Here is a 21,567-nt window from a genome sequence, read left to right as displayed (position 1 = left end):
TGAGAAAATTCAAACCATAATCCTGCAGTTGATATTGCATCCAGATGACCATTTGTAACGGTCCCCATTTGAGTGATCTTTCCCTTCCTCCTATTCCCACAAAGGACACATGATCTCCATTAAAATTCTGAATGTCATGCAGATGAGAGATGTCTCCTATCATGTGCCTGGAACAACCACTATCAATATACCAAGGTCTGATGATATTCCTCCATAGCTATTCCGACACAGAGTGCGGGATTAGATGATTTTAGAAACCCAGTCCATTTTGAAACTAGGTTTACCATTACTATCTACACAAGATACTCTTTCCCATGACATATCATGTTTATCAGATAAGGAAGATAAAGAGGTTACAAGACTTTTGGAGAATTTTGAAATGTGACCTTTGGGAACCCATTAGTAATAGGTTTAAGCATTTTAATGTTTAACCTAATGGGTGCTTCAACACTTGATTTTGAAATGGAACAACCATTTTATTTAGACTTGAATTGCAAGTGTAAGCTGGAGGACAATCCTTGAGATGAATTCGACCTCACCGAATTCGGTCTACCGAATTAGGCTTCTTGTCCGACATACCCTTTTTGTCCTTGGGAGTATGATTCGTGGCCTTTTTAGCATTACAATCACCATTGCATGAACATGACCTCGAAGGATTTCTTTTGGAAGATCTCCCCTAGGCACGTTCTACTAACCTTGTTCATAGTAGGGAACATATGAACGATTTCTAGCAATGTGACCGAGAGTCCCACAGTTAAAACAAGTTTGTATTTTCAAATAAATAAGATTGTGACTTGGTCCTTGTTCAAATGAAGTTTGTTTCAAAGAACATCCACAAGCACAAGCACATTTATTAGACTGTTTAACAAATTTTTGTGGCTTGAATTTTGTAAATGTATGTTGTAAAAGTCGAATAGTGTGTATTGTAATGTTTCGCATTTATATGTTATTTTACTAAGTCAATTTTGTATGCGAAGTGTAGTATGCGAAGTGTAAATGTATAGACTTAGTATACTTTTTGTATGTTCCTTATAAATAGGGACTTAGGCTTGAAGTAGAGGGATGATAGCAAAACACGAAATCTCTCTTCAGCTTATTTTGTAATCAGTCTTAATGAAAATGAGATCTGATTAATATTTACTTCATGTGTTCATCATCTTTCATCATTCAAATCTATCATTTCTTTTCTTAATTCTCAATAACAATTCTCATCAATTGGTATCAGAGCAGGATTCAAACTGCTTAGTTCTGATTTTCTTATAAGAATCATTTGCTTTTTGAGTTGCAAAATTAACTCAAAATTTTCCGCGCATTTTTGGTTTTGAAAATCAATTTTGATCTTCAGATTTGAATCGATTCTGTATTTGAATTGTTAAGTCGACTAATCGATTAGTGTTTTTTTATCAATTCATTTGATCGAATTCTGAAATTCATCAAGTTTTCAAGTTTTCAGATATTTTCTGTGTTCATCAATGGCGAACTTCAACATGAATACAATGACTTCTTTCTCTCACTTGCTTGGTTCCTCAACCAAAATTCCGATGTTGATTCCAGAATACTATGATCAGTGGGCTGATAAAATGGAAGATTACTTAAATGGAATTGATGAAGAACTTTGGAATTGCATCGATGGAACAGTACAAGCTCCTGCTAATGTTCAACAAATTGGATCATCCACTGCATCTCCTGATGTTGAAGAACAACGAAAACGACTGAAGTATAATGAAAAGAGGTGCATGAGGGAACTAAGAGGTGCTCTACCTCCTGTGGTTTACAATTACATTCGTAGTTGTAAAACAGCAAAAGACATCTGGAATACTCTAAAAGAAAAGTATCAAGGTAGCGAAAAGACGAAGATCAATTCTGTGAAGCAGTGTCTGGTTGAACTGAAGGAATTCAGACAAAAGGATGCAGAAACTCTCAAAATTTACTATGATCGTCTGAATGAGCTTATGTTTCGCTGCAATAGGTATGGTATCACTAGATCTCTCATGGAATTCAATTTAACTTTCATTATGGGTCTTCGCAAGGAATGGCGAAGAGTGAGCATGATGATTAAGAATCAACAAAGTTTTGATACAACTACATTGAATGATCTCTACAATCAACTGAAAACACATGAATGTGAGGTCTTAGAAATGTATGAAGAATCAAAACTAGCGATTGGTGGTCCTTTGGCTCTTGTTTCAAAGGTATCAGAAACTGATGAAAAAGATGGTTCAGATGAAGAAGGATTTTTGATGAACTCTGATGATGAAGCTGTAGCATTCTATTCAAACAACAGAGTTAAAAAGTTTTTCAAAAAGCCTTTTAATCCAAAAGGAAATAATAGTGATGCGAAAAATGTTGTCACAAGAACTGGAGGGGAAGAGAGGAAGAAAATGGAGAAAATTGATGAAAAACAGAAAAATGCGAATGAAGAAAAAAAGTTGAAAGGTGATTCAGGAATTTATTGTCATTATTGCAATGGTGCGAATCATTTCGCAGCTGACTGCATGTTGCAAAAGAAAGAAGAGAAGAAAGAAAAAGTCAAAGATGAAGCATACTACTCCGAGAAGATTGAAGACTTACGTGCTAAGACCAAAGGAGTGTCATTAGTTGCTAAGGGAGAAGCTGCTGAAGAAGAAAGTGGAACTTATCAGATCTGGTCTTCAGGATCTGATGATGAGGAAATGAGGCATCCCACACATGGAGCAATCTTCGCAAGTTTTGAGGATTGCGAAGAGAACATTTCAGGGAGATGTTTTGTGTCTAAATCCACTGACAAGTCACCCATGACAACCAAGGTACGTGCAATTCTTGAATCTTTTAATATTCCTTTATCTGCTTATGATGCTGAAATTGTTTCATTTGATGATATTGTGGCTTATTTTGATTCTGTTATTGTGTCTGCTAGTAATGAAGCTAAGAAATTAAATGTGTAACTTAGTGAGACACGAAGAGATTTAGAAATAAAGAAGAGCAGAGTTGAAAAATTGGAAATGCAAGTCAAAAATATAGATTGTGATAGGAATAATCTTACTAACGATGTTAGGTTATTACTAGCACAAAGAAACATATATTGTAATTCTGCAAAACGACTGTATGCAAAATTAACAGCTTTACATCATTCTTCTGATATTAGCAAAGAAAAACATAGGAAACTTTTACCTTTTCTCAAGTATGAACGTGAAAAAAGATGATGTTGTTTCTTATGATTGCGAAAGCACAATTGCTCAATTTGACAAAATACCTGATGATAGATATACTTATGGTATTTTCAAAATTGATGAATTTCTGAATGCTGCTGAGTTGGTTAACATTGTCAATGAAAGTTTGACAAAGAGTGAACAAGTGAAAATCATTAAGAAAACTGAAAATTCAACTCTTGCCTCACAATTCAATTATGCTGATATTGATGAAAATTCTGATAATGTGAGTGAAATCAGTGAGATAGAAGAGGAAGAAGAGGTTGATTGTTCTCAATTGTTAATCATTAATATCACATCTAAGATCAAAGGTAAAGAAATAATAGTTGATTCAATAGTAGAGGATAAAATTAATAAACCTTCAACTTCGCAACATTGTAAATTTGATAATGTGGAAGTTGAAAGCTGGAAATCTGATGACACAGATGTAAATAAAGAAGAAAAGAAAGTTTCAACAGAAACACCTCAAAGGGTTGTGGTTGATCAAGTGTTTGAAGATACAAAAGAATTTGACAAAATTTTAAATGATAAAGGCGCACATTATTTGGAAACTAACACTGTGGTATTTCCAAATTTTGTATGTGCTGATAAAACCATTTTTCCAAATCAAGTTTTTGTCACTACTGGAAATGCTGAGAAAGTTCATCCTGAGTTTAATAAAATGATTGAAAAAGATAATCAAAAGTCCACGATTGAAGGTTTTTTCGCAAATCAAAGCACAGAAGAAAGCAATTTAACCCAAAATCCTTATGTGTTTCAAAAACAAAAATCAGAACAAAAATGGGTGGTTAAAGGTGAAAAATCAAACAAAATTTTTGAAAAAGTTGAAAACCCAAAGGTTGAAGTGAAACTAAATTCTCATGAATTCAAATTGATGGTTGGAAACTATTCAACAGAAAATAATGTTTCAAAAAGAAAAGCAAGAAAAGCAATATTCTGGCAAGTTGTGTCTAATGAAAAATCAAGAGATGAAAAAGAACAAATTTCAAAAACATCATCAAGTTTTCATAAACAAATAAAATCTGTTGACAAGGTTCCATATATTCGCAAATATGACAACAATCGAAAATTTGAGAATTCAAAAAAATTTGCAAATAATCAAAAGTTTCAAAATGTTGGCAAATTCACGAATGCTTCATCAAGTTTGAAGAACTCAACTCAAGCCAAAATGAAATTTTCACCAAAACAACCAAATTTTCCAAATCCTTCAATATCAAAACCAACCAAAGTTTCATACACAAAAGGAAAATCTGATGTAAGTACGATCAATCATTGGTTTGAAGGAAAAGGAAAGAAATATCAAAGTGGGAAGTTTTCAGAAGAACAAATCAAAAATGCATTTGATAAGTTCACAAATAATTCTTCAATTGATAGTGCATCATCTCATAATTCGCAAGTTCCAGTTCAAAAATGGAAACCAGTTATCAAAAATGCGAATGTTGTGAAGGATAAGATTACAATTAATGGAAATCCAAAATTATTGAATGACTATATTTCAATATCTAGAACTGATGATGTTGATATAATGGATTCTGTTACAAACAAAGTGAAAACATGGTTTTTAAATTTCAAAAGTTTGTTTCATTCTACTAATGATGGACCCAAAAAGTCTTGGGTTCCTAAATTTTTCCAATAAATGCAGGTGATATGTGACGAGCAATATGATATGAAATGGTACATTGATAGTGGTTGCTCTCGTCATATGACTGGAAGAAAGGAAAATTTGCGAGATTACAAAAGCTTGGAAAATGCTGGAGTAGTCAAATTTGGAAATAATCACAAGTGCCAAGTGAAAGGATATGGGAAAGTCACAAATGGAAACTTCACAGTAAACAGAGTGGCCTATGTTGAAGGACTTCAACATAATTTGATAAGTGTGTCACAACTTGTTGTAGGTACTGGAAATCAAGTGGTATTTAATGAAGAAGGAAGTATCATTTCAAATGCAAAGACGAATGAAATACTCCTCAAATCCAAAAGATATGGTGATATGTTTACACTGGACATCAAACCGATTGTGGGAAAACCAGCTGTGTGTTTACTATCAAAAGCATCCAATGATCTTAGCTGGCTTTGGCATAGAAGATTGTCACATTTGAACTTTCGAAATCTAAATAAACTTGTAACTGATGATTTAGTTCGAGGGTTACCAGTACTAAAATTTGACAATGATTCTTTGTGTGCAGCTTGCGAACAAGGAAAACAACATCGAAAGGGTCATCCGATTGTGATAGATTCAAAAATAGTAGATGCATTGGAACTTCTTCACATTGATCTATGTGGACCATCAACTGTTGCAACAATAAACAAAAAACGGTATATTTTAGTTGTTGTAGATGATTTCTCTAGATTTACGTTGGTGTTTTTTCTCAGGTTGAAATCTGAAGTTGGTCAAACGATGATTGATTTTATCAAAAAGATTGAAATTAGTCTGAAGAAGAATGTACGAAAAATTAAAAGTGATAATGGTTCTGAGTTTAAAAATCAAACTCTTGACATTTTTCTTACAAGCAAAGGCATTTCACATAATTTTTCATCACCATATACGCCACAACAAAATGGAGTAGTTGAAAGAAGAAATCGATCTCTATGCGAAGCTGCCAGAACCATGTTAACATATGCGAATCTACCTCAATATCTTTGGGCAGAAGCTGTGTCCACAGCATGCTTTACTCAGAATCGATCATACATTCATCGAAGATTTAATGTTACTCCATATGAAATAATCAATAATCGGAAACCTAATGTAAAATTCTTTCATGTTTTTGGTTGCAGGTGCTTTATCATGAATCTCAAAGATAATTTGTCCAAGTTTCAAGCTAAAGCTGATGAAGGCATCTTCTTAGGATATTCACAGAATTCAGTTGCATACAGAGTGCTAAATAAACGAACAAGAAAAATTGAAGAAACATTCAATTTGACATTTGATGATTACTATCTTAAACAAATTGATAGTAAATTCGATAATAAACCAATACTTGTGGATTCAAATACTCAAATTGATAATTCTGAAATAAATGATTTTGATTATGACTTAATTTTTGGAATTTCTGACAGGGTAATTGATGCAGAAAATAATGCTCCTGATAATCAAACATCAGAATCCTCAAAACATACTGATGAATCAACGATAACTTGTGAAAGCACACCAGATGTTAGTAGGGAGGAAGAACATCAAGTTGAGGGGGAGCCTTCGCAAAATCAACAAGAACATCAAATTGAGGGGGAGCATTCGCAAAATCAACAAGAATATCATTTTGAGGGGGAGTATCAAGATACAGATCATGTTGAGGGGGAGCATGATGAAACAGAGACAATTAATCTTGATACAAATGAAGAATTTCATGAAGTTAATGATAACTTTTCTGTTGCAGGATCTGAAAATGAAGATATGTATGAAGATGCACCATTAGAATTTGATCCAAATTTTCCACCACTCGAGAAATGGACAAGAAATCATCCAAAAGAACAGGTAATTGGTAATCCACAAGAAGGTGTGTTGACTAGAGCTCAAATTCGTGCGAAAAATGAGGTATTGAATGAAAACCAAGAACTTTGTATGTTTAATGTTTGTATTTCAAAAATAGAGCCAAAAACTGTAAAGAATGCTATGGAACACTCAGATTGGGTTGTTGCTATGCAATCTGAATTGGCAGAATTTGAACGAAACAAGGTTTGGAGATTAGTTTCTAAACCCTCTGATGTTTCAATTGTTGGATTAAAATGGATTTTTAAAAACAAAACCGACAAAGATGGCAATATTATTCGAAATATAGCAAGACTAGTGGTTAAAGGTTATTCACAACAAGAAGGTATTGACTATGAAGAAACATTTGCACCTGTTGCAAGACTTGAAGCAGTTCGCATATTTTTAGCCTATGCAGCTCACAAAGACTTTGATGTTTATCAAATGGATGTTAAATGTGCATTCTTAAATGGAAAACTCGAAGAAACAGTGTATGTTGAACAACCACCAGGATTTGTAAACAATGAGCATCCTGATCATGTGTATGTCCTTGACAAAGCTGTATATGGGTTAAAACAAGCACCAAGGGCCTGGTATGCAACACTTACAAATTTCTTGAAACAATCTAAATTTAAACAAGGATCAGTTGACCCCACATTATTTCGCAACAAATTTGGGAGTCATCTAATGCTTGTTCAAATTTATGTTGATGATATTATCTTTGGTTCAACTGATCCAGCATTGTCAATTGAATTTGAAAATTTAATGAAAGGTCAGTTTGAAATGAGCATGATGGGAAAAATTAATAATTTTCTTGGTTTAAATATAAGACAGAACAGGGAAGGAATCTTAATTAATCAAGAAATATATACGAAGAACTTGCTTGAAAAGTTTGGAATGCTTAATAGCACAAAGCTCAGAGTACCTATGGCAGTAGGAACAAGACTAACTCCTTCGTTAGATGCTCCTGCTGTTGATCTGACACTGTATCGTAGCATGATAGGGTCTTTATTGTACTTAACTGCACGTAGACCTGATATTATGTTTTATATTTGTTGTTGTGCTAGATATCAAGCTAATCCAAGAGAACCTCATTTGACTGCAGTGAAAAATGTTTTTCGATATCTAAAGGGAACCGTTTATTTAGGACTTTGGTATCCTGCGAAAACAGGATTTTTCATTCAAGCTTTTTCAGATTCCGATCTAGGAGGATGTACTTTGGATAGAAAAAGTACGACTGGTGGATGTCAACTTTTGTATGGAAAGTTAGTGAGCTGGCAATCAAAGAAACAGACTTGTGTGGCTATATCAACTGCTGAGGCAGAATACATATCTGTGGCTGCTTGCACTTCCCAAATTATTTGGATTCAGAGTCAACTTCGTGATTATGCAATAAACATGAAAAAGATTCCTTTGTATTGTGATTCACAAAGTGCAATTCGCATTTGTCACAATCCAGTGCAACATTCAAAGACAAAACACATTGCTCTTCGATATCATTTTATTAAAGATCATGTGGAAGATGTGAATATTGAAATTCATTTTGTCAAAACAACTGAACAACTTGCTGATATTTTTACAAAACCTCTTGATGAAAAATCATTTGTTCGAATTTTAGCAGGTTTGGGGATGATTAATGCGAATTCAATTTCATCAACACAAGAGTAACAATTTTGATCAGCAGATAAGAGTCAACATCCTTCAGAGGTTACTGTTCATTCAGAGGCTTCGCATGGCTTCGCAACCACTTCTTTTCGCATTTGAGCTCATAATAACTACGGTAAGGTTTATGCATAATTTTTTTAATTTTGAAAAATCAAAAATCCAAAAAGATTTTATTTTGTTTGTTCTTTAATTTTGAAAAATCAAAAATACAAAAAGATTTTATTTTGTTTGTTCTTTAATTTTGAAAAAATCAAAAATACAAAAAGATTTTATTTTGTTTGTTCTTTAATTTTGAAAAATCAAAAATACAAAAAGATTTTATTTTGTTTGTTTTTTAATTTTGAAAAATTCAAAAATCACAAAAATATTTTTGTTTTCTTTGTTCTTTAAATTGTGTATGTTGAGAATTTAATACAGGGCTACAATGCGAAGAGGTCATACATTAGTGTTTCTGTGGGAAGGTTTTAAATTTCTTTTACAAAATAGTTAGGGTGTCCCTAGAAGCATGCTGCTGTATGTAGACCAAAAAGCCTCAATATGACTCTATGTGTGACAAGAAAGCCTTAATGAAATTCTCTCAAGAAAATTTCTTCCCAAAAAGGCTTATATTCGCATAAGTCAAAACGAGCTACCTTACTCTTCTCAAATGAGTTAAGAGTTTTCTGTTTTGTCCAAATATAACAGAGGTACACTTCGATTCTTAACCAATCTTTTTAAACCAAACAATTCTTACACTCCAAATTTTTTTTGAAAAGATTTGTCCTTGAGGTCTTTGATCAAACCAATTAAAACCTAGACAAATCACAACTCTGTGTTTAAGATCTAACATCATGAGTCCGTGATGAAAGTGAAACCCAAAAATCATACACCTTAAGGAATTGACGGGGAACTTTGTTCTAGAATTTTACGAAACCTTTGTTTCAGTATCAAAAATTTTGAAACTTCAAATCATATTCAATTCGTATGTGTGGTCTTGATCAAATATTTACAACCAAGAATATTTGTTACCCAACAAGATCCAAAACAAATTTTCTTTTGAATATGATTTCACTGTAAGTTTCATTCGCAAATTCTTGTCATGATAAATATTTTCACAAGCCAACTTGTCACTGACTACACTGGTCAAACAAGTAATTTCATTTACAATTTCTCACCTTATGTTAAGGCTGATATGTAATGAAATTTCAAACCAACTCAAAATGCCTTTTAAAAGAAGCCCTTTGATACTTATTTACAAGTATTCGATTGTAATTCACGGGAAACTACACAAGCAGTTGATTATTTCTCTTGATGATTAACGAAGCAACCTTTGCCTGGGGTTTTACTGCATTCATGTCAAATTAATTTTTTTTTTGACATCACAACATTCCAAATTTTCTTGATTCTTATCTTATTCCATTGGCACAATGCACACACGAAATCCTTGAGGTTTTGAGTAAAACCAACTCAGACTGATGATTTCGCAAGTTTGGCATATGACTTCACTTTAAATCCCAAAAGTGAAAGAGCCTTGCTTCCATGCAAAGGGTTTTATCGGTTCGGATTCTATAACGGATACTTGACAGGCTGTATACTCAAAATGGTTGGTATTCTATCCGGTTTTCGAGGAGATGTGACACTTACTTTTTGAAACATAGCCATCTTTTACAGTAATGATCCGAGTTTCAAGGTGCCACATCGGATAACATTAAATGTATCCCGCTTTAATTTCAAATCAATTTTGAGTAACCTATAAAAGGGGGATCAAGAACACTATGTAAGGTTACGCAAACAAGAACTCTCACAAAACTTCAAAGCTTACACCTTGATCCAAACTTCAACTTTCTTTCAAACCCTAACAATGGCAGCCACAAATTCCAACACTGATGAGGTTCTTTCTCAATCACTAATGAAGATTCAAAGCACCAACTACCAAGTTGATCCCACCGTTTCTGCGTATCCAGAAGACTTGAAGATGCTTATCGTGGCTTTGAAAAGATCACCGTTATCAACAGCAATGTTCAGGTCATTCCCCGTTCCAATGGTGTGGCTATCTCGTGCTGCTTCCACGACTTCATACAATCACACGGCGGATGTGATTACTTTCAATCTCATCAACAACAAAAGGGTTAAACTGTCAAAGAATTTGTTCGTGGAGTTCTTGCAGATTCCAAACAACCCTCCCTTTGTTAAACCTGTAAACTCCCAGATCATTCATATGTTTAATGAGATGGGACATCAACCGAAGTTGGAGAAGATCAGTGACTTCAGCAAGTCAGGATTGCCATGCATCTGGAATTTTCTTTTTGGCATTTTTCTACGGTGCCTTACCGGAAGATTAGTCGGCTTGGATAGAGGAAGAATCGAAGTTTATGCCATGGTAATGGGTATCTACTATGACATCAATGTCGATTACGCAACTCAGCTGTGGAAAGAATTTGTGAAAAGCCTGGAAAACACAAATTCGGAGAAAGGGATCTCTTGTGCCAGATACTGGAGTTTAATTTTGGAGAAAGTTTATGAGAAAGAAGCTATTCCAATAATGCAAGATGTCGAAGTTGCTGAATTTTCCTTCTACCAATTTCCCAAAGTGGTTGAAGATGATGAAGCCATTTTTACTCGTGTGGCTCGTATTCCGGATGCGATGCTTCGCAAAGTTTCTCCCACTCGCAAAGTGTTGGTGAGATATTTGCGAAACATTGATACAGCTGATCAGACAGGCGTATTCCCCGATGTTGCTACTCCATCGAAGAAGAAGAAGGTTAGCAAGAAAAGTGCGAAGGGTTCATCTTCACCAACTGTACAAGATGAAATTGTTCCAACTGAAGAAACCTTAGCCAAATCGAAGAAGGAACTTTTACCTTCCAAGTCTGGAGTTTTAAAACAAATTCGCAAAGCTGAAGTAAGTAGTAAAGGAGTTAATATTCGCAGTATTCCTGCACCAGTGTCTCCAGGAAAGAAACGCCAAAGGGCTGAAGATGTTGCGAAAAACATGCAACGCACGCTGGTTAAACGGAGAAAAATGGTGATTCGCAATGAATCATCAGATGAAGAAGTCGTTCCCGAAACTCCACCTGTCACAACTATGGTAAATGTCTCTTTACCAATACCTTCAACTTCACAAATTTCTACTAATATTTCACAAACCCAACCACTCGAAATAGTTCTTACCAAATCAGTTACTGAGGAGGTACCTATTTCGGATATGGTTGTCAACGTATCTGATACGGGGGAACCTATCCTGAGTGTTGCATCCACAATACAAACATCCTTACCTATTACCACTTTATCTACCACTTCATCCATCTTTGATCATGCTCTTCAAAATCCATTTACCACACTTTTTCCATCCCAATCACCTGAAAATCCTCCACCTTCGCAACAAATGTCTGATCCTGAAGTCAAAGGCGGTGCTTTTGGAGGAATTCTAGATGACATTCCTTTTGATTCAGACAAAGAAGACATTCCTGATCATATGCTGATGACAGGAAAGCAGTTTAAAATACTGAATCAAAAGTTAAAGGCTATTGTCCAATCGCAAGCCGATTCTGGGAGAATGTCTTCAATATCAGCAATGGAGGTTGATGTCATGATTAAAGGTGCTGAGAAAAGAATCATGGAGAAAGTAGATCCGTCCGATAAAAACAATGAGCTCAGAGTGAAAGCACAAGGGAACAATTTTACGTCTGCAGTTGAAGATCTTAAAGCTGCTACAAAAGAACGACACATTCTTTTTGTACAAGACGTCAAGAAAGTTCGTGAGGATGTCAACTTCAAAATTCAGGAATTGAAGTCTGAACTTGCGAAGGATCTTCAAGATGTGCATACGAGACAAGCAGATCTTCAAAAGCAAATTGTGGAAATTTCTTCTCAACTCCACAAACTCAATAATATAATCCTGTTGTTGAAGATCAGAAAGCTACCACAATGGAGAAGTTTGATCACTTGATCAAATTGGTCACTAAGCTTAAATCAGCCGTTTCGCATTCATCATCTTCGCAAATCATTACTCCTGAATTCTTGTCTCTAAAGATTAACACTTTAGAACAAGCTATTCAAAAGGCTCTTGCTCCGCTTACAAACTTCACTTCTTTACTTCCGAAGGGTGCTCCACCTGTTTTCACAGGGGTGCAAGGGGGAGATAAAAGTCAAAAGCAAAGAAGACGAGGCTAAAACAGTGGGAAAAGTGATTTCCACTCAACTGATTGCTACTCTTCCCATTCCTACAAAACCGATTTCTTCAACAACAATCACCACAAAAACAATTTCCAAGGGAATTGTTATTGGAGAAAACGAAGGAGGTTCAAGCTCAAAACCTTAGAAAGATGTATCAGGAAAAGGAAAAGGCATCTTGTATGAAAAGTCGAAGGAGGAGTTAAAAGTTGATGTTGAGGCTGAATTGGAGAGAATGAGACAAGTTCAGAGCATCATGAGACAAAGGGCAAGTGATCCTCCCTCCATGAACAAAGGAGATCCTACGAAACTTTACTCTTACGAAACAATAGAGTCAAAAGTTGTGGGTAGGGAGATGTATGAGTTCGAGAAAAAGCCTAAAAGAAGTTACGATATTGCGAACTCAGATCATTGTCAGCTGGACTTCCCAATTAACGAAATGTTGTTCATCACAGCTCAATACAAGATCAGTGAGAAATTCGATAATCCGGATGACTACACTCATATGAAAATCAGATTTCATGCTGTTCTTGGGAAGAATCCAGATGAAGTTTGGTCCCTGATGAAGATCAAGAAGGTGCTTACAATAAAGAAGGATGTTCTGTTTGAAGACATGCTTCAAAACTTTCGATATTTTGTCATCAGAGCTGACAACAATCAATATGACTTCACAGTTGCTGATTTTCCGTTGATGAACTGCAACGATCTTATTCAAGTAGCTCTGATACTGAAGCATATGGAAGAAAAAAAACTCAAAGGCTCTGAGACAGATGTGTTCAAAGTTGGATTCGCACACGTAAAGACATACATCGATAACTATTTCGATTGTCTTGCTCTTACTGATGATGAATTAGCGAATGTGCTAGGAAGAGAAGTTAAAGTTCCATGGGAAGATACTTTGACACAATCTGCTCTGTCGAAGTATGTTGTGGGTGAGATATGCCTGAAACCTTTTGGCATGGTGTTTTCGGGAAGAGACACTAAAGGAAAACCGAAGAAATTCCTATTCAAAGCTTCAGAGGTTGAAAGATACAATTCTTCGCAATATACGCACTTCATTGTACGTATGAACAATTGCAAGAAAAATAACGAAGGAGACAAGAAAGACTTGAAGAAGGTGATCTCCTGGTATGGAGAAGTGCGAAGAACAATTCACTCTGCAATTCAAAAGCTTTTGAGTTGAATTGCATCGACTGTTTACAAAGGGGGAGAATGTAAATGTATGTTGTAAAAGTCGAATAGTGTGTATTGTAATGTTTCGCATTTATATGTTATTTTACTAAGTCAATTTTGTATGCGAAGTGTAGTATGCGAAGTGTAAATGTATAGACTTAGTATACTTTTTGTATGTTCCCTATAAATAGGGACTTAGGCTTGAAGTAGAGGGATGATAGCAAAACACGAAATCTCTCTTCAGCTTATTTTGTAATTAGTCTTAATGAAAATGAGATCTGATTAATATTTACTTCATGTGTTCATCATCTTTCATCATTCAAATCTATCGTTTCTTTTCTTAATTCTCGATAACAATTCTCATCAAATTTTTCAACAATGGGATTATTATCATCACAAGTTTTTGAAGCATTTTTAGCAGAACTAGAATTATTTTTGTTCTACTCGAACCCATCGTGTACTGTTACTTTATCTGCACATGAAGTAGAAACATTAGTCTCATTCACATTAATACTCTCGTTTGGGCCGGATTGTGCAGTATTAACTGAAACAGTGATAGTAGGTTGATCATTTTCAACATATTTTTCTGTCTCTGTGGTTTCAGAAGCTGGAGTATAATTATCATTAAAGGGAGGGGGTACAATGTGATACCTTAGACCCTCACCATGTTTGTCTTTCCATTTTAATTGTTTTTCTATCATTGACTCAACAATCTCGCTTGACACATCAAATTTCTTAAAATTAAATTCATCATCCTTAAATTTAGCCTTTAATGCATCAAGTTCGGCAGTTAAGTTTGCAATTTTCTCTTTGGCATAACGATGCTGAACACATTTGGTGCTATATTCCTCCTTAATCATAATTAAATCTTTATTTTGAGTATCTAGTTTTTCTTTAAGAGGTTCGTTGACCTTTTTAATTTCAAAGATTTCATTTTTAAGGTCAAAAACTTCTCTAACTAATAACTCATTATGCTCACAGTATTTATTTATTTTACCTTCACAAGACTGAGAGCATGGGGTTTCACTTAGCTTCTTAGTATTGTTGTTGGAACTCATTATTTACCAACGAAAGGAATCTGATTGTGTAAATGGATTTTGACTGAAAACTAAGAAAATAAATGCCCTTTGATCGAAAACACCAATAATCAACACCTTGTTGACCGAGAACCTTGAAGGTCAAATTGCTTGACCGAAAAAGAATTGACCGAGAGCGAGGTTACTTGACCGAGAACCTTAGCCAAAATCTCACAACCGAAAAGCTGAATCGAGGATGCGAAGCTGAGAACATAGATTCACAGTCGAGAACTTCGAGGCTGAGACCGAGAGCTTCGAAGCCGAGATCGAGAACTACGAAGTTGAGTCCGAGGAGCTGCCCTAACCGAAATCTATTAGCTGACCGTCGATAACTTTCAAACCTAACCGAAAACTTGAGCTTGCCGCCGAGAACTCCTAGGTTTTGACCGAAGACGCCCCAAAATGCCAAAAACATGAAATTGGTAATTAATTAAGACCAATTTCGATCAAAATCTCTAATGTAGTGAAGAACACGAAGAACAGTGACAATAATTTCGTCAAAAAGAACTCAAAAAACACCAAGAAAAACTCCAAGAGACGGTTAATATTTGGTCAATTCGATTGATACCAATCCTTGCTCTAATACCAATTGTAAAACCCGATATATAGTATCAATCAAAATCACTAGAATTAGTGCAAAATCCCAATCTAATGATTAACCCAAAAAAACAATTATTATGAATTATGAACACAGTTATCAATCTTCAATCCACACTATATTGAAAATATTAAAGATTCTGAATTTGCTCTCGATTCTCTCTTTCTCTCTAAACTCGATCTCGACTCCTTAGAATTACCAACCTTTTTCATGGCTTAAATAATATATATATATATATATATATATATATATATATATATATATATATATATATATATATATATATATATATATATATATATATATACCTAGACCTAATTACAAACGCCCAACCCAAAACCTAGTTGAAATCCTCATTAAGCCCACTGAAATCACATGGTGATTTTGGTCCAAACACCACCGAGAACATGATGTTTTTGGTCCTAGACCGAAAACTCTAAAAGTCATCAAAAGTAAAGTATAAACCATAAATTATGTCCTAACACACTATCATCAAGAATCTCCATAACTATATTTTATCCAGGACATTAAAAAGATAGACGAATTTGATTAGTGTGTAACCTAGACATGGAAACAACCAATGTAACTAACCCAACAAAGTTGATATCATTGCTTATATCTACACCAAAACATGTGTATTCCGGAGCAAGATACTACATACATCCGTCGATACGCTGCCATTTCCCTCCGCTAGAAGCTAGAACTAGGAAAATACCTGTATACGTTTTCATTCCGAAACATAAATATATTAATTAAACAAATGTATTGCATGTTGGAAGAAAAACATAGAAAATCCTTAATTCTAGCTGTCTAGAACACCACTCTAGAATGTACGACCGTTCCGGACTTTAGTTTAGAATACATTTTTTCAGTTTGGAAGGTACGACGTCTCAGATTTCAGACCTCATCCCCACCAACCGACAGCCACTCCGTAAGAAGATCATAAATACTCCGAAATAACGTATTCCGGATCACATCTCCGGAACAAAACTTCGTGCTCCGGAATATGGTATTCCGGATTAAGTGATCATTTTTCCAAAAAACAAATTGTTGGTTATTTTTATTAAAATAGATGTTTATAAGGGTTAAATTACTCAATTTCCCTAAAATATCACAACATTTTTATATTAACTAAATATTAATTAACACCAGACTATTTTATATTAAATAAATATTAACCGACATCACATTTTCTCAATTTTTTATCTTTCTTTTTTTAACTTCTTATAATGACTATGCGTCCATACATATTCTAATAAAGATAATTGATATATTCATGAAAAATAAGTCATATCTATGTTATGCATGTTCTAATAAAAACATTTAAATGCTACCTACATTTTAAACTGACTCGTATTATATATATATATATATATATATATATATATATATATATATATATATATATATATATATATATATATATATATATATATATATATATATAAAAGTAGAGGTTCATTTGAGACCAACTATATTTTGTGAGACATATGGACCAAATCTTAGCCTTTGATCAAATTTGATCTTGTGGCTCATAAAAAAAAGGGATTAACGCTGATTAATCTAACTGATTAGTTAATTAGCGGTAGATTAGTCATTAGGTTAAATTTAAGATGATAAGATATCATGTTAGCATCATTTTCACGTCATCAAGAACTCATCTCCTCTGTTTCGGTTCTTCGACCAATTTATTCGATGGATCAACATTCCTTGTTCTTCAATTCACTTTGATCGATCTTTTATCTCCAATCTTATATCGTTTCAACCGATAATCGATTTGAGTTGGTCATTGATCGAACGATGCTAAATCATATCTTTTAAATTAGCTATTTTTGTGTTTTTTTAATTTATGTTATTCATTCTTCTACATCTGCAATTGATAATATGAGTGATTGATGTTTATGTTCATCTCTCGATATTAGCAATTTATTAGAAGATTGTGATCGATTTTAACTCTGTGATCATCGATTTCAGTAGAGGTTCAAGTGTTCAACGATTTCTACTGATCTTCATCTTCAACAATTGTTTACGATCTTTCAAGCTGTGACTTTTACTCAACATCATGAATTCATCAATTGATCAAGGTTTGAGTTTTCATCGCTTTCACTGTTACTTGCATATAACATATTCAATTTTTAACCTAGTTCATGAATTGAATCATCAAGCTATTATCGATTTCTCCAATTTATATATGTATGATTTATGATTTCAGCAATCAAACATCATCTGTTGTTGAATTTGTTTGACCTACAAAACAATTTATCCTATAATATGTTATTTGGCAACACATCATCTATTTCATTGTTTGATTTTTAACTTTCATTCAATCATTATGGTTTTCAGCAATATGTCATATGTTTGCTTTTCATTAACATCGTCTATTTGCTTTTCATTAACATCATCTTGGTGATAAGTTCATGTTACTGCATATTATTCTTATAGAGTATTGTACATACATTTATATATCAATAATGATTTCAGTTATGGATGATTTGGATATACATGACATTGAAAACAATCATCCCGATGAACAAAATCATCCGTTCGGTTCTAATGATTCAGAGATTGTTCATAACGAGGAAAATCAATCGGAAACCCAAGGTAATTTTGTTAAATTTTACTTTATATCATGATCTGATCAATTGATCAAGGTTTGAGTTATCATTACTTTCATTCTTAGTTGCATATAACATATTCAATTTCTAACCTAGTAACATTTATGGATGATTTATATATGAATGACATCAGAAATGATCATAGCTGTTGAGGTCGAAAGATGTTGTGAGGTGTCGAAGTTTGTCTAGGTCATTTTTAGTATCAAAGTATGTTTATATGTTTGTTTATTATAAGGGCATTTATTTTCGAAGCTTAAGTGTCTTAGTACCTTATATTTTTTGTACGCTTTTCTTATCCCTATATAAATGGGGTTTATACTAGAGTTAGTGAGTAGCTTTTGCATTCGACTTGTACTCTCTAATATTTCTCTATATTTTTTAGAAAGCATAATCGAGCCAACCAGATTATATTTAGATCTTTTATTCTTAATTCTTTCTTGACTCTGATCTCGTATTACATACTCGATTAAATCATAACTACATTTGGTATCAGAGCAGGATTCATTCAATTTTGATATGATTTTCTTAAGTTTTCAAAAGGTTTTGAGTCTCGTTCTAGATTCAAAATATTCCACTCTTTTGATTCTGAAAATCATCACAGATCATATGTTTTGATTCGATTCTGCTTACAGTTTGTTAGATCGAGCATTTTGTTTTAGTTTTCTGGAAAATTTGTCGATCAAATCTCAATTTCTGAAGCTTTTTGCAAATTTCGTCCGTACAACAATGGCGAACTTTAACATGAACACGATGACTTCATACTCTCATCTTCTTGGTTCATCCAATAAAATTCTTATGTTGATTCCGGAATATTATGATCAATGGTCTAATCGAATGGAGGACTATCTGAATGGAATAGACAAGGAACTCTGGAAATGTATCACTGAGGATGTTCATGCTCCTACTGCAATGCAAAATGTTGGAAGTCCTGCTAACAATCCAAATGTGTTGAACAAGTTGCGAAATTGCTGAAAAACGAGAAACGATGCTTGCGTGAATTACATGGTGCACTTCCACCTATTATGTACAACTATAACGACCCAATTTTCAAGTCCAAAAATTTCATTTTAATTAATTGACTCATAAAAACATTCATAAGAAAATACTGTGAAATCACATCATCTCATAAAACAATGTATCATGTCTGAAAACCAAAGTCATAAAATTAGTAACATGTCAGAGTACACTCCCAGAATATCCATAGTACGGAAAACAATGAGTGTGTGTATGATGTGCCGCTACCACACCGGCTCCTTCCCCTTTGCTGAAGAGCTACCTGAAACCAAATCTGTAAACTGTAAGCACGAAGCTTAGTGAGTTCCCCGATCGTACCACATACCATACAATCACATAGCATACATATTGTCGGACAATTTTGGGGTGCCCGACCTACCCGGTATGGCCATTCTGGGGTGCCGACCTACCCTTGTGGCCATTCTGGGGTGCCGTCCTACTCGTGTCAAACCATTCTGGGGTGCTGACGTACCCATGTCAAGCCATTCTGGGGTGCTGACCTACCCGTCGGTCCTAACAACCGACCCTCGGGGACTATTCCACCCCCTACTGCTACTATCATATATATCATAACATAAACATACTATCAGACATATCTGGGGTGTCCGAACTACCCTTCGGTCCTAACAAACGAACTTGGGGACTATTCCACTCCTACTACCACTATCACATATAGTGTATCATGCTAGCATATAAACATATCATCACATACTGTCAGACATATATGGGGTGTGTGACCCACCCTTCGGTCCTAACAACCGAACTCTACTACTATCACATATAACAACCGAACTTTACATGCATGCGTGGGACTTTTGAGCCTAAAAGGCTCTAAAATGGGTCTTATGTTGCATGGGACCTTCCTTGGGTGCAAAAGCAACCCAAATCTGCCTTGTTACTCCTTCCACGCCTTAAATCCGAAGTCTTGACCCACAACCATGTTTGCAATCATGGTTGGTTACCTCATATGGCTTAAAAAGCCCTAAATCTTCCCCAAAAAGGGATCTAACAAACAAGCAAGCAAGGTACATAATTTATACCTTTCAAATACTGTAAATGATGAACCAAACTCGAATCCTTCAGTCTCCTCTTGATCCTTCTATGGTCTTCCTTCTTCCTTAAGGTCAAAACCCACAAAAATCACGCAAAAGCCTTAGATCTTGCACCAAAACACTTAGGGTTTACTATGGAGGGTCTATGGGAGCATTAGGGACGAATGGTGGCTGAAAGAGATGATTAAATAGGGTGCAAACCCTCATATTAGGGTTTTGTCCAATCAGAGCCTACTCGTTGAGACCAGGACCCGACTCGACGAGTCCATTACTTAAATCCCACGTCCCATCCCACTTCTACTTCGCGAGTTGGTCCTTCAACTCACCGAGTCCCAGGCCAAAAATGCAAAACAATTAAATCAAAATACATACCAAGAACCAGGTGCTACAAATCTCCCTACTTATTTTAGACTTAGTCCTCGAAGTCTACTGCTTGTTCCTGGAACAGCTCTGGGTAATGCTCCATCATCTCATCCACCGCCTCCTAGGTCCATTCCGAGCCTTTCCGGTGCTTCCATTTCACCTTCACGAGCTCCACCCTCTTGTTCCTCAGATCCTTCGACTTCCGGTCGAGGATTGCCACAGGTCGCATGATATAATTCAGGCCGTCATCGACCTGAATATCCTCTAAGGGTACCACTTCTGAGTCGTCCACCATCCACTTCCGCAGCTGGGAAACGTGGAAAGTGTTGTGATTCTGGCTAAGTTCGGATGGCAGATCCAACCTATACGCCACCTTGTCCACCCGGGCTAAGACCCTGAACAATCCAATGTACCTGGGGCCCAACTTGCCCCGTTACCTGAATCGGATGACGCCCTTCCATGGAAACACCTTCAGAAGAACCATATCCCCAACCTGGAACTCCAGGTCTGATCGGCGCTTATCTGCATAACTTTTCCGCCAACTTTGATCAGTCTGAAGCCTGCTCCGGACTTGCTGAATCCTTTCTATCGTCTTGAGCACTACTTCGGTGGTCCCCATTAACCTCTGTCCAACCTCGCCCTAACATATCGGGGTCCTGCACCTCCTCCCATACAACATCTCGAAGGGAGGGCAGTCAATGCTTGCAAGATAACTATTGTTATAGGAGAACTCTGCCAATGGGAGGTAGGTATCCCAACTACCTCCGAAGTCTAACACGCATGCTCGCAGCATATCCTCTAGAGTCTAGATGGTCTGCTCACTCTGACCATCCGTTTGCGGGTGAAAGGCGGTGCTAAAATGCAGACGAGTACCCAGCTTGTCATGAAACTTCTTCCAAAACCTGGAAGTGAACCGCACATCCCTGTCTAAAATCATCGAAACTGGCACCCCGTGCCGCGCCACTACCTCCCTGATATATATATCGACCAACCTTTTGGCTGAAATACTTTCCTGAATCGGGATAAAATGGGCGCTCTTGGTCAATCGATCGACGATGACCCAAATCGAATCCACTCCCCGCATGGTCCTAGGAAGCTTTTTGATAATCCATCGTAATTTCTTCCCATTTCCATAACGGGATATCCAACGATTGCATCTTGACATGTGGCCTCTGGTGCTCGGCTTTGACCTTCCTGCAGGTCAA

The sequence above is a fragment of the Lactuca sativa genome, chromosome 7 (genome assembly GCF_002870075.4).
Source record: "Lactuca sativa cultivar Salinas chromosome 7, Lsat_Salinas_v11, whole genome shotgun sequence".
In the NCBI taxonomy this organism is placed as follows: domain Eukaryota; kingdom Viridiplantae; phylum Streptophyta; class Magnoliopsida; order Asterales; family Asteraceae; genus Lactuca; species Lactuca sativa.
This window is presented reverse-complemented; position numbering follows the sequence as displayed.